This window comes from Lithobates pipiens, unplaced genomic scaffold (genome assembly GCF_037356315.1).
Source record: "Lithobates pipiens isolate NorthernLeopardFrog02 unplaced genomic scaffold, aLitPip1_a1.2 Scaffold_16, whole genome shotgun sequence".
NCBI lineage: Eukaryota > Metazoa > Chordata > Amphibia > Anura > Ranidae > Lithobates > Lithobates pipiens.
Window position 1 is genome coordinate 568,617,602 of NW_027507748.1, and position 18,441 is coordinate 568,636,042.

An 18,441-nucleotide genomic window follows, 5' to 3' on the forward strand; every position below is an offset into this window, starting at 1 on the left:
CTGACGGGCATCAGCCTTGCCACATAGCTATAGGGGATGCTTCCTGACACCGGTACTTGATTTCTTGTATTACGCTTATGATCACAGTGTATCCATCCACAGATGGATCTAAGGGAGTCTGATCCTCGCTAAACATATTGAAAATAAGTTTACTCTGCTGGTTGGGTTTTATGGAATATATATTGTTTTGGTTATTACTTTGTTCCCAGAGATACAGCCAATGTGACTGACCAGTCCAGAGGCTGTGGGCCTCACCTTTTATTGTTCCGTTATTTTATATTGCTATATTGATTCTGTGGAGCTAAGGTCCCTTAGCAGTTCTGACAAATATATGTGTTCAAATTTGTTTTTGTTTTTCTTTTCAAATAACAGTTCTCTCTCACATTAGCATTGTGAATCACAACTCCCCCACTACCCCTACAAAAAACTGTAGTTTAAAACGAGGAAATAAAACAATCCCATGTGCAGTTTCTAAATAGACTTACAGTTAATATACTGCCATTAGTATTAGACTAAGGTCTAAGCTTATAGAGGCCTTGAATTATAACTCTCTTTAGTCTCCCCCAACTACTCTAACCCTTATATATACCCCCCACCTTTTTTTTATTCTATTTTTTTTTTTTTAGCTTGGCCTAGTCCAAACTGGGGAAGTATCCTACATTAATTTCCAACCACACAAAAGGACTCAAGATCCCTGAAAAAAGAACGTCATTATTAAGAGAACTTACTAAAGCTAAACCCAAATAGTATTCCTGCAGGAAACCCATTTCAAAATGAACAAAACCCCTAACCTTCTTAACAATTATTTTACACCACTAATTCCTTAGCCAAGACAAAAGGGATCGCAATATTGCTCAGTAAAAGCTCACATTTTTCAGTTACAGATCAACTAGCTGACCTGGAGGCTAGGTAAATTCATTTAAAAGGATCTTTAATTGGACAACAAACGACTTTTGTGAATGTATACTTTTCTAATAAAGTACACAACTCCTTCTGCAAAAAAGTTGTAGCCTAACTGATGTGGTTCTTGACAGGAATGGTAATACTTGATGGAGATTTCAATATCTCGCTGAATCCACTTCAGGACACCTTCAATGGCCAAACCTCAATAGCTTATAAAATAATAAAACACATCAATTCTATGCTGAATTCCTTGATGCTAATGGATTATTGGAGATTCCTAAATCCTACAGAGAAAGATTTTATATTTCACTAAATATCACACTCAAATATTCAAGGATAGACTCTATTTTCATAAAACAAAGGGATCTTGCCTTATTTACAGAAGCCAAAACAGGATTTCAGTCCCTATCTGACCATGCTCCCATTGCCATTTCACTCTCCCAATCTGTTAATGGCACCAAAACCTGCAACTGGATGCTGAACCCCTCCTAACTATTAAAACCAGGTATACTAAAATAGATCACAGAGTCAATTAAGACAAATTTTGCCTTAAATAATAACAATGAAACATCCCCACTCATAACTTGGGAAGCATACAAATGTGTGATTAGAGGTAGTGATGGACGAACTTCCGATGGGACGTTTTGCGAACATGGACCGCAAACGCGGCCAATAGTTCGCGAACTGTAACGTTCGCGGCGGGCCCCGTTGACTTCAATGGGAGGAGAACTTTGCAAACCTACAGGTCAAATTTGCAGCCACAAAATAATTACTAGCTGTGCAAACATAGTCCCACCACATGGCCAATGACATAACACATGTATGAGGTGAATTTGGGATCGACAACTACAAGCATTCTTTTTTTATATGTGAAATTGTTGTGACAATTCAGGACTGTGGAGCGCATGAAGGCAATGGAGGAGAGGGAAGGTCAGGGTAGGCAAAGAAGAGGGTGCAGGAGATGATCACCAGAAGCGTGACATACAGCAATGACACCTGCACCGTGATAGAGTCATCTGACACCAGCACCGTGATAGAGAGCACTGACATCAGCAGCGTGACATACAGCAATGACACCTGCACCGTGATAGAGTGATCTGACACCAGCACCGTGATAGAGAGCATTGACATCAGCAGCGTGACATAAAGCACTAAAACCAGCACCGTGATATACAGCACTTACAGCAGCACCGTGATAGAGAGCACTGACATCAGCAGAGTGACATAAAGCACTAACACCAGCACCGTGATAGAGAGCACTGACATCAGCAGCATGACATAAAGCACTAACACCAGCACCGTGATACACAGCACTGACAGCAGCACCGTGATAGAGAGCACTGACATCAGCAGCGTGACATACAGCAATGACACCAGCACCGTGATAGAGTGATCTGACACCAGCACCGTGATAGAGAGCACTGACATCAGCAGCGTGACATAAAGCACTAACACCAGCACCGTGATAGAGAGCACTGACATCAGCAGCGTGACATAAAGCACTAACACCAGCACCGTGATACACAGCACTGACAGCAGCACCGTGATAGAGAGCACTGACATCAGCAGCGTGACATACAGCAATGACACCTGCACCGTGATAGAGTGATCTGACACCAGCACCGTGATAGAGAGCACTGACATCAGCAGCGTGACATAAAGCACTAACACCAGCACTGTGATATACAGCACTGACAGCAGCACCGTGATAGAGAGCACTGACATCAGCAGAGTGACATACAGCAATGATACCTGCACCGCGATAGAGTGATCTGACACCAGCACCGTGATAGAGAGCACTGACATCAGCAGCGTGACATAAAGCACTAACACCAGCACCGTGATATACAGCACTGACAGCAGCAACGTGATAGAGAGCACTGACATCAGCAGCGTGACATATAGCAATGACACCTGCACCGTGATAGAGTGATTTGACACCAGCACCGTGATAGAGAGCACTGACATCAGCAGCGTGACATAAAGCACTAACACCAGCACCGTGATATACAGCACTGACAGCAGCACCGTGATAGAGAGCACTGACATCAGCAGCGTGACATACAGCAATGACACCTGCACCGTGATAGAGTGATCTGACACCAGCACCGTGATAGAGAGCACTGACATCAGCAGCGTGACATAAACCACTGACACCAGCACTGTGATATACAGCACTGACAGCAGCAACGTGATAGAGAGCACTGACATCAGCAGCGTGACATACAGCAATGACACCTGCACCGTGATAGAGTGATCTGACACCAGCCCCGTGATAGAGAGCACTGACATCAGCAGCGTGACATAAACCACTGACACCAGCACCGTGATACACAGCAATGACAGCAGCACCGTGATAGAGAGCACTGACATCAGCAGCGTGAAATACAGCAATGACACCTGCACCGTGATAGAGTGATCTGACACCAGCACCGTGATAGAGAGCACTGACATTAGCAGCGTGACATAAACCACTGACACCAGCACTGTGATATACAGCACTGACAGCAGCACCGTGATAGAGAGCACTGACATCAGCAGCGTGACATACAGCAATGACAACTGCACCGTGATAAAGTGATCTGACACCAGCACCGTGATAGAGAGCACTGACATCTGCACCGTAAGCAGCCCCAGGAGGAAGTCAGCATAGCACAGGGATGGTGGGAGCCCCTCATAATGAGCATAGCACAGAGATGGTGGGAGCCCCTCCTAATGAGCATAGCACAGGGATGGTGGGAGCCCCTCATAATATGCACAGCAGAGGTACAGCCCCAGGAGGAAGTCAGCACAGCACAGGGATGGTGGGAGCCCCTCATAATAAGCAGCCCCAGGAGGAAGTCAGCACAGCACAGGGATGGTGGGAGCCCCTCATAATAAGCAGCCCCAGTAGAAATATGACACCGCTCAACCTCTTCAAACAGGAGGGTACGGGCATATAGTACAGTGTGCTTTTTTTGGACAAGGAAGTGAGCCAAATGAAGAAAGAAGGTCTGTGTGCTCGATTAAAAAAATCGTTTATAGACATATACATGGTCTACTGGTCACATGTGTTGAATTCCTCTGAGATCCATGCCTCATTCATTTTTAGAAATGTGAGGTAGTTAACACTGTCGTGAGCTAGGCGAGTACGCTTATCGGTCACGATCCCCCTTGCTGCGCTGAACGTCCTTTCGGCCAGGACACTGGACGAGGGGCAAGCCAACAGTTCGATTGCAAATTGGGCAAGCTCTGGCCAGAGGTCAAGCCTGCCCACCCAGTAGTCCAGGGGTTCATCACTCCTCAGAGCGTCCACATCGGCCGTTAACCTGATGTAGTCCGACACCTGTTGGTCTAGGCGTTCCCTGATGCAGGATCCGGATGACACCTGTCGATGGGTCGGCTGAAAGAATGACCTCATATCCGAAGTCACCAACACATCTTCAAACCGGCCTCTTCTTGCAGGCGCTGTTGGATTGGTACCCGCAACTCCTTCTCTGGGAGTGGGAATTGCTCCTCTGCCAGCGCACACAAAAGCAGAATGCAGCATTTCTCGAAGCAAGGCCTGGAAGTGCTGCATTATGACAGCCCTCTGTGACGGCGGTAACATTTCCGCCATTTTGTGTTTGTATCGGGGGTCTAAGTACGTTGCCACCCAGTACTGGTCCTTGACCCTTATGCTTTTTATACGGGGGTCCCTATTAAAACACTGGAGCATGAAGGACCCCATTTGCACTAAACTAGAAGCGGTGTTGTTTCCTGGCTCTTGTTCATCATCCAGGATAAAATCATCCTCTTCATTCTCCTCTCCCCATCCACGCACAACAACCGGGATCTCAGAAAGGTTTAAAGCATGCTCTTCTTGCTCCTCCTTATCCGCCCCGGCACCATCCTCCTCTGACTCCTCTTCAGACTCCTGTTGTTCACTTGTCTCAGATAGAGTAGCCCCCCCTGGGAATTCATCCAGCATTGCGACTTCCTCATCTTCCCGCTCCTGCTCCTCCACAGCATGATCAATGACACGACGCAATGCACGCTCCATAAAGAAGGCATAAGGTACCATGTCACTGATGGCGCCATGGCTGCGACTGACCAGTTTGGTGATCTCCTCAAATGGCCGCAGAAGTCTGCATGCGTCGCGCATGAGCAGCCACTGGCACGGTGAGAAAAAACCCAGCTCCCCAGAACCTGTTCTGCCGCAGAGTTCATACAGGTAGATGTTAACTGCACGTTTCTGCTGGAGCAGCCTATCAAGCATATAGAAGGTTGAGTTCCATCGCGTCGGGCAATCGCAAATAAGATGTCTGACCGGCAGATTGTGTCGCCGCTGAATGTCAGCAAGGCGAGCCATGGCCGTGTAAGATCTTCTGAAATGGGCCGAGATTTTCCTTGCCTGCCGCAAGATGTCCTGGACCCAGGGGTATTTGACAACGAATCGCTGCACAACCAAGTTTAAGACGTGTGCCATGCATGGCACATGCGTGATTTTGCCCTGTTTCAATGTGCTAAGCAGATTGGCACCGTTGTCACACACCACTTTACCAACTGTCAAATTGAGCGGTGTTAGCCACTGATCTGCCTGTGAACGCAAAGCTGAAAGGAGTGCTGGGCCAGTGTGGCTCTTGGCTTCCAGGCACAACAGACGCAGCATGGCATGGCAACCTCTCACCTGGCATGTCGAATAGGTTCTGGGGAGCTTGGGCGGCACAGCGGAAGAGATGCTAGCAGCGGAAAAGGAGGAGTCAGCCGAGGAGGAGAGGGAGGAGGATGGAGTAGGAGGAGGAGAAGAAGAGCCAGGCCTGCATGCATTCCGTGGCAGTAAAACCAAATCTACACGGCCGTCAGAAGGTTCACCCAGTGGGCAGTAAAAGTGATATACCTTCCCTGCCCGTGCTTGCTAGACCACGTGTCTGTGGTCAGATGTATCTTGGCACCGACACTGTGTGCCAGAGATACATTCACTTGCCGCTGAACATGGCCATATAGCTCTGAGATGCCCTTCTCTGAGAAATACTTCCTTCCTGGGACCTTCCATTGTGGTGTTCCAAAGGCCACAAATTTGCGAAAGGCCTCCGAGTCCACCAGTTTATATGACAGTAGTTGGCAGGCTATGAGTTCTGACAAGCCAGCCGTCAACCGTTGGGCAAGAGGGTTATCCGGCGTTATCATTTTTTTACGCTCGAACATTAGGCCCACGGAAGCCTGCCTTTTTGCAGAAAAACGTGCGGATGGCGTGATGGAAGGTGGAGTGGAGGACAATTGTGATGAGAGAGGAGAAGGAGAAGTAGAAGACGAGGCTGGACGGTGAGAGCCTGGAGTGTGGCTTTGTGTGTTCCATTCCTCCCACTGGGCTCAGTGATGGCAGCCCATGTGCCTTCTTAAGGCGGTCGTCCCTAGGTGAGTGTTGGTCTTACCGCGACTAATGCGCTGACTGCAAAGATTGCAGATGGCAACGCTATTGTCAGCAGCGGACACGTTTAAAAAAGCCCACACAGCGGAGCCATGTGCCGGTGTCCTGGGAGCGCCAGATGTGACCGTACATGGTCGATGACTCGCTCCTGATACATTAGCAGTCTGCTTTGTCCCTCCTGTGCAATGTAAGTTATTCCTGCTTCTCCTCCCTATCTGCTGGTCCATATCTCCCTCTGAATTCCCCTCCTCTTCCTCTCTTGTGGGCACCCATGTGACGTCTGAGTAGCGGTTGTTGCTACCTCCTCTTCCTGATCCAATACCAAGAGTGGCTGCGCATCAGAAATGTCTTGATATGGATCGGAAAATAATTCCTGTGACTCAAGCGGAAGGTATGTGGTGGTGGTGGTGGTGTTGTTGGTGGTAGTGTCGTTGGGGGTGCACATAGCAGAGAGTGAAGAAGAGGGTGCAGATCGAGAGGATGAGGAGGGTGCAGAAGAGTAAGGCTGAGTGAGCCACTCAACCAAGTCTGGTGCATCCTTTAAAGTAATTGAACACACCTTCTGCAACTTCCCACTTTGGCTCAAGCCTGTTGCTCCTGCCCTACCCCTACCACCCCTGCGGAAGGGCCTGCCTCTTCCTCTGCCTGTCATTTTTTAAATGACCCTGTGACAAAATTCTCAGTCCCTATACTGATAAAGAACTGCTGCAGTATAGGGCAGCAGTCAGACTCAGCAGTAGTGCACCTCAACCCTATGTATTGTGGACCTATACCAGTCCTTAAGGAATAGCAGACTGTACCTCACTCAATCCTATGTACTGTAGCACACTAGACCTTGCCAGTCCTTATAATGACCTTTGTGGAACAAGTAGGTTGTGAATGATTAGCAGACTGTGCATCAGTCCCTATACTGATAAAGGACTGCTGCAGTATAGGGCAGAAGTCAGACTCAGCAGTAGTGCACCTCAACCCTATGTATTGTGGACCTATACCAGTCCTTAAGGGATAGCAGACTGTACCTCACTCAACCCTATGTACTGTAGCACACTAGACCTTACCAGTCCTTATAATGACCTTTGTGGAACAAGTAGGTTGTGAATGATTAGCAGAGTGTACCTCAGTCCCTATACTGATAAAGGACTGCTGCAGTATAGGGCAGCAATCAGACTCAGCAGTAGTGCACCTCAACCCTATGTATTGTGGACCTATACCAGTCCTTAAGGAATAGCAGACTGTACCTCACTCAACCCTATGTACTGTAGCACCCTAGACCTTACCAGTCCTTATAAGGACCTTTGTGGAACAAGTAGGTTGTGAATGATTAGCAGACTGTACCTCAGTCCCTATACTCATAAAGGACTGCTGCAGTATAGGGCAGCAGTCAGACTCAGCAGTAGTGCACCTCAACCCTATGTATTGTGGACCTATACCAGTCCTTAAGGAATAGCAGACTGTACCTCACTCAACCCTATGTACTCTAGCACCCTAGATCTTACCAGTCCTTATAAGGACCTTTGTGGAACAAGTAGGTTGTGAATGATTAGCAGACTGTACCTCAGTCCCTATACTCATAAAAGACTGCTGCAGTATAGGGCAGCAGTCAGACTCAGCAGTAGTGCACCTCAACCCTATGTATTGTGGACCTATACCAGTCCTTAAGGAATAGCAGACTGTACCTCACTCAACCCTATGTACTGACGCACACTAGACCTTACCAGTCCTTATAAGGACCTTTGTGGAACAAGTAGGTTGTGAATGATTAGCAGACTGTACCTCAGTCCCTATACTGATAAAGGACTGCTGCAGAATAGGGCAGCAGTCAGACTCAGCAGTAGTGCACCTCAACCCTATGTATTGTGGACCTATACCAGTCCTTAAGGCATAGCAGACTGTACCTCACTCAACCCTATGTACTGTAGCACCCTAGACCTTACCAGTCCTTATAAGGACCTTTGTGGAACAAGTAGGTTGTGAATGATTAGCAGACTGTACCTCAGTCCCTATACTGATAAAGGACTGCTGCAGTATAGGGCAGAAGTCAGACTCAGCAGTAGTGCACCTCAACCCTATGTATTGTGGACCTATACCAGTCCTTAAGGAATAGCAGACTGTACCTCACTCAACCCTATGTACTGTAGCACCCTAGACCTTACCAGTCCTTATAAGGACCTTTGTGGAACAAGTAGGTTGTGAATGATTAGCAGACTGTACCTCAGTCCCTATACTCATAAAGGACTGCTGCAGTATAGGGCAGCAGTCAGACTCAGCAGTAGTGCACCTCAACCGTATGTATTGTGGACCTTTACCAGTCCTTAAGGAATAGCAGACTGTACTTCACTCAACCCTATGTACTGTAGCACCCTAGACCTTACCAGTCCTTATAAGGACCTTTGTGGAACAAGTAGGTTGTGAATGATTAGCAGACTGTACCTCAGTGCCTATACTCATAAAGGACTGCTGCAGTATAGGGCAGCAGTCAGACTCAGCAGTAGTGCACCTCAACCCTATGTATTGTGGACCTATACCAGTCCTTAAGGGATAGCAGACTGTACCTCACTCAACCCTATGTACTGTAGCACACTAGACCTTACCAGTCCTTATAATGACCTTTGTGGAACAAGTAGGTTGTGAATGATTAGCAGACTGTACCTCAGTCCCTATACTGATAAAGGACTGCTGCAGTATAGGGCAGAAGTCAGACTCAGCAGTAGTGCTCCTCAACCCTATGTATTGTGGACCTATACCAGTCCTTAAGGGATAGCAGACTGTACCTCACTCAACCCTATGTACTGTAGCACCCTAGACCTTACCAGTCCTTATAAGGACCTTTGTGGAACAAGTAGGTTGTGAATGATTAGCAGACTGTACCTCAGTCCCTATACTCATAAAGGACTGCTGCAGTATAGGGCAGCAGTCAGACTCAGCAGTAGTGCACCTCAACCCTATGTATTGTGGACCTATACCAGTCCTTAAGGAATAGCAGACTGTACCTCACTCAACCCTATGTACTGTAGCACCCTAGACCTTACCAGTCCTTATAAGGACCTTTGTGGAACAAGTAGGTTGTGAATGATTAGCAGACTGTACCTCAGTGCCTATACGCATAAAGGACTGCTGCAGTATAGGGCAGCAGTCAGACTCAGCAGTAGTGCACCTCAACCCTATGTATTGTGGACCTATACCAGTCCTTAAGGAATAGCAGACTGTACCTCACTCAACCCTATGTACTGTAGCACCCTAGATCTTACCAGTCCTTATAAGGACCTTTGTGGAACAAGTAGGTTGTGAATGATTAGCAGACTGTACCTCAGTCCCTATACTCATAAAGGACTGCTGCAGTATAGGGCAGCAGTCAGACTCAGCAGTAGTGCTCCTCAACCCTATGTATTGTGGACCTATACCAGTCCTTAAGGGATAGCAGACTGTACCTCACTCAACCCTATGTACTGAAGCACACTAGACCTTACCAGTCCTTATAATGACCTTTGTGGAACAAGTAGGTTGTGAATGATTAGCAGACTGTACCTCAGTCCCTATACTGATAAAGGACTGCTGCAGTATAGGGCAGAAGTCAGACTCAGCAGTAGTGCTCCTCAACCCTATGTATTGTGGACCTATACCAGTCCTTAAGGGATAGCAGACTGTACCTCACTCAACCCTATGTACTGTAGCACCCTAGACCTTACCAGTCCTTATAAGGACCTTTGTGGAACAAGTAGGTTGTGAATGATTAGCAGACTGTACCTCAGTCCCTATACTCATAAAGGACTGCTGCAGTATAGGGCAGCAGTCAGACTCAGCAGTAGTGCACCTCAACCCTATGTATTGTGGACCTATACCAGTCCTTAAGGAATAGCAGACTGTACCTCACTCAACCCTATGTACTGTAGCACCCTAGACCTTACCAGTCCTTATAAGGACCTTTGTGGAACAAGTAGGTTGTGAATGATTAGCAGACTGTACCTCAGTGCCTATACTCATAAAGGACTGCTGCAGTATAGGGCAGCAGTCAGACTCAGCAGTAGTGCACCTCAACCCTATGTATTGTGGACCTATACCAGTCCTTAAGGAATAGCAGACTGTACCTCACTCAACCCTATGTACTGTAGCACCCTAGATCTTACCAGTCCTTATAAGGACCTTTGTGGAACAAGTAGGTTGTGAATGATTAGCAGACTGTACCTCAGTCCCTATACTCATAAAAGACTGCTGCAGTATAGGGCAGCAGTCAGACTCAGCAGTAGTGCACCTCAACCCTATGTATTGTGGACCTATACCAGTCCTTAAGGAATAGCAGACTGTACCTCACTCAACCCTATGTACTGTAGCACCCTAGACCTTACCAGTCCTTATAAGGACCTTTGTGGAACAAGTAGGTTGTGAATGATTAGCAGACTGTACCTCAGTCCCTATACTCATAAAAGACTGCTGCAGTATAGGGCAGCAATCAGACTCAGCAGTAGTGCACCTCAACCCTATGTATTGTGGACCTATACCAGTCCGTAAGGAATAGCAGACTGTACCTCACTCAACCCTATGTACTGACGCACACTAGACCTTACCAGTCCTTATAAGGACCTTTGTGGAACAAGTAGGTTGTGAATGATTAGCAGACTGTACCTCAGTCCCTATACTGATAAAGGACTGCTGCAGAATAGGGCAGCAGTCAGACTCAGCAGTAGTGCACCTCAACCCTATGTATTGTGGACCTATACCAGTCCTTAAGGAATAGCAGACTGTACCTCACTCAACCCTATGTACTGTAGCACCCTAGACCTTACCAGTCCTTATAAGGACCTTTGTGGAACAAGTAGGTTGTGAATGATTAGCAGACTGTACCTCAGTCCCTATACTCATAAAGGACTGCTGCAGTATAGGGCAGCAGTCAGACTCAGCAGTAGTGCACCTCAACCCTATGTATCGTGGACCTATACCAGTCCTTAAGGAATAGCAGACTGTACCTCACTCAACCCTATGTACTGTAGCACCCTAGACCTTACCAGTCCTTATAAGGACCTTTGTGGAACAAGTAGGTTGTGAATGATTAGCAGACTGTACCTCAGTCCCTATACTCATAAAGGACTGCTGCAGTATAGGGCAGCAGTCAGACTCAGCTGTAGTGCACCTCAGCCTTATGTATTGTGGACCTATACCAGTCCTTAAGGAATAGCAGACTGTACCTCACTCAACCCTATGTACTGTAGCACCCTAGACCTTACCAGTCCTTATAAGGACCTTTGTGTAACAAGTAGGTTGTGAATGATTAGCAGACTGTACCTCAGTCCCTATACCCATAAAGGACTGCTGCAGTATAGGGCAGCAGTCAGACTCAGCAGTAGTGCACCTCAACCCTATGTATTGTGGACCTATACCAGTCCTTAAGGAATAGCAGACTGTACCTCACTCAACCCTATGTACTGTAGCACCCTAGACCTTACCAGTCCTTATAAGGACCTTTGTGGAACAAGTAGGTTGTGAATGATTAGCAGACTGTACCTCAGTCCCTATACTCATAAAGGACTGCTGCAGTATAGGGCAGCAGTCAGACTCAGCAGTAGTGCACCTCAACCCTATGTATTGTGGACCTATACCAGTCCTTAAGGAATAGCAGACTGTACCTCACTCAACCCTATGTACTGTAGCACCCTAGACCTTACCAGTCCTTATAAGGACCTTTGTGGAACAAGTAGGTTGTGAATGATTAGCAGACTGTACCTCAGTCCCTATACTCATAAAGGACTGCTGCAGTATAGGGCAGCAGTCAGACTCAGCTGTAGTGCACCTCAGCCTTATGTATTGTGGACCTATACCAGTCCTTAAGGAATAGCAGACTGTACCTCACTCAACCCTATGTACTGTAGCACCCTAGACCTTACCAGTCCTTATAAGGACCTTTGTGTAACAAGTAGGTTGTGAATGATTAGCAGACTGTACCTCAGTCCCTATACCCATAAAGGACTGCTGCAGTATAGGGCAGCAGTCAGACTCAGCAGTAGTGCACCTCAACCCTATGTATTGTGGACCTATACCAGTCCTTAAGGAATAGCAGACTGTACCTCACTCAACCCTATGTACTGTAGCACCCTAGACCTTACCAGTCCTTATAAGGACCTTTGTGGAACAAGTAGGTTGTGAATGATTAGCAGACTGTACCTCAGTCCCTATACTCATAAAGGACTGCTGCAGTATAGGGCAGCAGTCAGACTCAGCAGTAGTGCACCTCAACCCTATGTATTGTGGACCTATACCAGTCCTTAAGGAATAGCAGACTGTACCTCACTCAACCCTATGTACTGTAGCACCCTAGACCTTACCAGTCCTTATAAGAACCTTTGTGGAACAAGTAGGTTGTGAATGATTAGCAGACTGTACCTCGGTCCCTATACTCATAAAGGACTGCTGCAGTATAGGGCAGCAGTCAGACTCAGCTGTAGTGCACCTCAACCTTATGTATTGTGGACCTATACCAGTTCTTAAGGAATAGCAGACTGTACCTCACTCAACCCTATTTACTGTAGCACCCTAGACCTTACCAGTCCTTATAAGGACCTTTGTGGAACAAGTAGGTTGTGATTGATTAGCAGACTGTACCTCAGTCCCTATACTCATAAAGGACTACTGCAGAAGGGCAGCAGTCAAGTATAATATTCTTTCTATATTTGGAAGAAAGAATATTATACATGTACAAGCCTATTACCATACCAGTCCTGAAAAGAACCTTTGTGGACCTAATAGTAACAGCTACTGATTAAACTGACTGTCACTCACTGCCTCACACACAGCTTCCTGCCTGTCCCTATTTAAACTGGCAAAACAGAGGCTGCTGGAATAATAACTTGAATAGCACTTTTGTGGACCTAATAGTAACAGCTAATGAATAAACTGACTGTCCCTGCAGCACACAGCATCCTGTCCCTCTCTCTACACTGACAAGAGACAGGCTGCTGCAACAATTAGTAGAACAGCAGTGCCTCAAACCTGTATCCTGAACTACACCTAACACCTATACCAGTCCTGAAAAGAACTTTTGTGGACCAAATAGCTAGCGATTTGGGTCACTGCAATCTCTCCCTGCTCCACACAGCAACCTCTCCCTATAGTGACAGAAGAAAGAATGTAAAATGGCCGCCGGATCGGGTCTATTTATAAGTTAGGGGGAATGTCCAAGTGTCCATGTGCTGTAATGTCTCAATTGGCTGTCCTGTACCCCATGATGGATGTGTCATCATAGGTCAAAGTTCTTTTACACAGTACACACGGAAGTCCGCCGGGCGAACGGCGGCAATAGTCCGCGGGCGGACGGCGAACAGTCGAAATTCGTCGCGAAACGACTGCCGGGCGAACCGTTCGGCCATCCCTAATTAGAGGTAAATTCATTAAATGGGGTGCTCACCTTAAAAAGGAATCTAAACAAAAAACTACCACTCTCTGCACTACTAATTCCCATTTAGAATCTCTACATAAACAATCACTCTCAGTGGCTACAGCCTCTGTGTTATTAGAAGCCAAAAAAGAACTACTATAATAGAGATCAAAAAGAGAAAGGTATTTTTTTTTCAAGAAATTTCTTTACTATGAGCATGGCAAAAAAAAGCAGGAACTACTTAGCCAGAGCCTTAAGAGATGCCAAATTACTGGTATCTCAGATATACATATTACTGGTTTCTCAAATATACATTGCATACGCTCAAACAATGGAATGGAACGTATTACTGGTATGGAACATATTACTGGTATCTCAAATATAGATTGCATACCCTCAAACAATGGAAATTTAGAATACTTGACAGACAAAATAGCAGCCCACTTTTATGATTATTATTCAAAACTATATGACCTCTCATTACCTCACAAACCTAACAATCTCTGTGGAGACAGACGCTAAATCTTTGAAGAATTCCTAAAACAAAGTTCCCTCCCGACTTTACAGAAAAAAGATGTACAGGAGCTAGACCTCCCGATACAGGAAGCTGAATTAGTACAGGTGATCAAAGGACTCAAACCAGGAAAAGGTCCAGGACTGGACAGCCTAACTGCCCAATATTCTAACCTATTTGTTGAAATCTTAAAAATCCCTCTCCTTGTAAATCTTAATTCTTTGCATACACATCCAAATATCCCTGAGACCTTCCTACAAGCTCACATCATGGTGATCCCAAAAACAAATAAAGACCCTAAAGATTGCTCAAGCTACAGACCAATTTCATTACTCAACGTGGATATGAAACTTCTTGCAAACATTTAAGCAACTCGTCTCAGACCCCTTTTAGCAAAGATAATTGGCCCAGAACAAGTCGGCTTCATGCCAGGAAGAGAAGCTAGGGACAAATCACCAAAGCCCTAAACCTGATTCATAGAAAAGGAGAGATGGAGCAAGAAACAGAACATGCACAGCATAACAAATTTCCAATAAAATTGCAATAAAAAACAATATATCAATTATTAAAATGTAAGAAGATAATTGGTGAACAACAAGTCCCAGTAAATGATGATGAGGGTGGGTAATAAGCACCAGTGGCAGCTCCCTTGGGAGTTGAAACAAACTCTGGAAAACAGGGTAAAAAGGAAACAAGGTGCGCCAAACTAAGTGCAGTATATTGGAAACAATTTATTTAAAATGAAGCCAATTGGCTACTCACACAGCATCATCGGTGAGAAATGAGCATATAAGGTAAGGATTTCCGTGGTCTTTATGGGGTCACTGTGAAATCCAGCAGGTGAATCGGCAGGGTAATGTACAGGACCAGCCTGGTTCCTGCTTAGAGGCGGGTGCACCAGCGTGTAACGCACTCGGTAGATTATATTGTCAGACGCCCACACGTCACTTCCGGTTCATGGGCTCCTCCGAGTGCATTCCACGGTGGTGCACACGCCGCTAAGCAGTAACCAGGCTGGTCCTGTACATCACTCTGCTGATTCCCCTGCTGCAGCCCGCAGGGATGCTCCATAGGATATAGCTCTGGATTTCACAGTGATCCCATAGAGACCACGAACAACCTTACCTTATATGCTCATTTCTCCCCAATGCTGTGTGAGTAGCCATTTGGCTTTGATTTAAATAAATAGTTTCCAATATAATGCACTTAGTTTGGCAAACCTTGTTTCCTTTCTAATCCTCCTGATTCATGTTGCACATCTAAATAAAATCAAAGGCCTTCTTCTGTCCACTTATGTGGAGAAGGCCTTTGACCGAGTAAATTGGTACTATATGTTTGCGACATGCAAACACGTTGGCCTACAAAACAAAATGCTTTCCTGGATCACCAGTCTATTCTTCCCTGACGGCAAACATTAAGATCAATGGCACTTTCTCAGACACCATAAAAATGACAAACGGTACTAGACAGAGCTGTCCCCTTTCACCTTTATTATTTACCATTTCTCTGCAACCCTTCATCCGTTTAATTAATCAAAACACTTCCATTCATGGTTTTAAAACAGCGGGAAGAGAATTCAAATTAGCAGCATATGCTGATGACCTCCTCTTTTTCTGAAGCAGATACATATTTCTATCCCCAATTTTTTTGAAAACTTTAAAACTTTTGGGTATATTTCAAACCTAAAAATTTAATTCAGTAAATCAGAAGCTCTAAATATGTTACTACCAGAAGGAAAACTTAAAACAGCCCATAGAATTTGCCTTTTCAAATGGGAAGAAAAACACTGAAATACTTAGTAATTTGGCTCACTCTGCTATCTAAAGGTGTATTAAACAAGTTTTAACCTTTGATAAAAACATTTCCTCAGACCTAAAAGTAGCAATCTGGAGGCTTCTCTTGGTTTGGCAGAGTTGCTTTTATCAAAGTGGTCATTATTCCCAGACTTTTATACTGCATGCATGTGTTACCCATTAAAATCCCATCTCCCCCTTTTTAGACACTTACAACACATACAGTGGCAATTTGAGCTCAGAAAAAAACATGATCAGGGCCTACCTGACTTTTTTTTATATATAAATCTACGTTTCTTAATTACAGCCAAAACACACAAAACACAACAAAACATCATACATATTGAACCAAAGATATAATGGTACGATTTCCAAGATCCAATATGGCAATTATTAATCCAAAAGGGAAGTAAAAAAGAAAAGGAGACAAAAAAAAACAGGTAAATGAATACATAAAGTAAACATTGGTTCCCTCTTTTGCCAATGACCTCAAATATGAGAATACTTATATTAAATGCAATAGCCCCATGGCCGTTCAATGCTGTATATGATTTATCTAGCCACTTTGCCCACACCTTGTCATACTTACTAGGGCAACCCCTATTCATGCAAGTGTTTCTATACCATTGAAGATTATTGCTTACCAATTGCTTCCAATATGAAAGCTATGAGTAAGCGCTGTTTGTAGCGTGAAACGCGTTAGCTATTTTATTAAAAAATCCTTTTTTGTTCCCTTTTTGCTGTGACGTTTTGTTCAATGAAGTTTTGCACTTGCATTTTGAAGATAAAGGCATCTAATTTTTACACAATCTGGAGTGCGGCTATCCAGAGTTTCGTTCTGTTTCTACACAATATGAAAGTGTAGGGGGACGAGGTTTCTTCCAATGCAACGTGATAGCTTTTCTTGCATAGAATAATGCTATATTAGCAAACACTCGCTCAGACACTGTTGGAAAAATAGTCTCTACCAGACCCAATAAACAGACAGACATTGAAACCAGTAAAGGAGTGGAAGTGTCAGAAACCACGAATCAGACCAAGACAGAAGTACAATTAAATCACACTTGTTTATTAAATAAAAATAAAAAGGTAAATAGAAAAAGGGTATACAAAGCATAGCCAGAGTCCAGTAACTGGATAGAGTAGTCAGCCAGGCCAGAGTTCAATAACCAGATCGGGTAATCAGCCAGGCCAGAAGTCAGGGATCCAAGTAGAGCAGGATAAGGAGCCAGAAGGGATGTCAGCAAGCCAGTCTTTAAACAGAACCGCAGGAGATGGTTTCTTGTGATGTTATCAAGGCGAAGGCAGAGTTGAAGTGAGCTGGACAGCTTTAAGTAGGCAGGTCAGATGAGCATAATCAGGAACAGCTGGTAACTGTGGAGAGAGATGAGAGCTGGCAATTAGCCGGCAGCTGAACAGCCAGCCCAGAGAAGGAAGGGCTAAACCAGCCCTGACAGTAAGTTATAGAATTCAATAGATCCACTACTTCTACCCAAAAAATAACTATATGTGGGCAAGTACAAAAGATATGTGTAAAATCCCGCTGAATCGCTCCACATCACCAACACTCTGAGGAGCACAGGGGATTTATCTTTTTAAGTTCGTGTGGCATGATATATGCTCTATGTACCAATTTGTATTGGAGCATACAATCTCTTAAAGATATCAATTTTCGCAGAGGAAAACCGCCCACACACCCCCAATCCTCCATATCTAAATCTGGTATATCTTGCACCCACCTAGCTCTAAGCCCTTGTACACACGGTCGCACATTCCGACCACAAAATCCGTCGGATAAATTCCGACGGATTTAGTCTGGAAGTGGTGTTGCATACACACGGTAGGACAAAGTTGTCGGAATTTCTGGACCACAAGAACACGGTGACGTAAGCCGCATACGACGGGACTAGAAAAGGGAAGTTCAGCACCACGTGTGGCACCCTTTGGGCTCCTTCTGCTGATCTCGTGTTTATCGTGTGTTAGTAGAAGTTTGGTAAGAGACGATTCGCGCTTTTCAGATTTGTGCTTCAGATCATTACTGCTCTTCAGTTTGTGCTTGTTGGTGCGTATCCGATTATCAGTGCGTTTAGTCAGTTCGCCTTTGTTGGTCATTGCGGACTGTATCTTGGTATATAGTACGCTTTGATTTACAGTGCTTATTGTCCACTCTTTTCTGGTTTTCAGTTCATTCTTTCAGGCCTTGCTGTTTATCGGTGCCTAATGTTGTCCGTTCTGACCAGCCGACCGGTTTAAGCCATGTTTAGTGTACGTACTCGTCGTAGAGTTTGTGCTGTGCAGGGGCTTGGTGTTGGGCTTTTACCTTTGACAAAAGCCCAGTCCATGAACAGGGCGAGGAGGAGTTTGTGGACCAAGAACTGGTTGCTCCAGCGTGACCAGTTCTTGCACATGCCTTTGCTTTGTGAGATCCGGGAGAATAATCCTAAAGAATGCAGGAATTATCTCCGGATGACAGACCCCG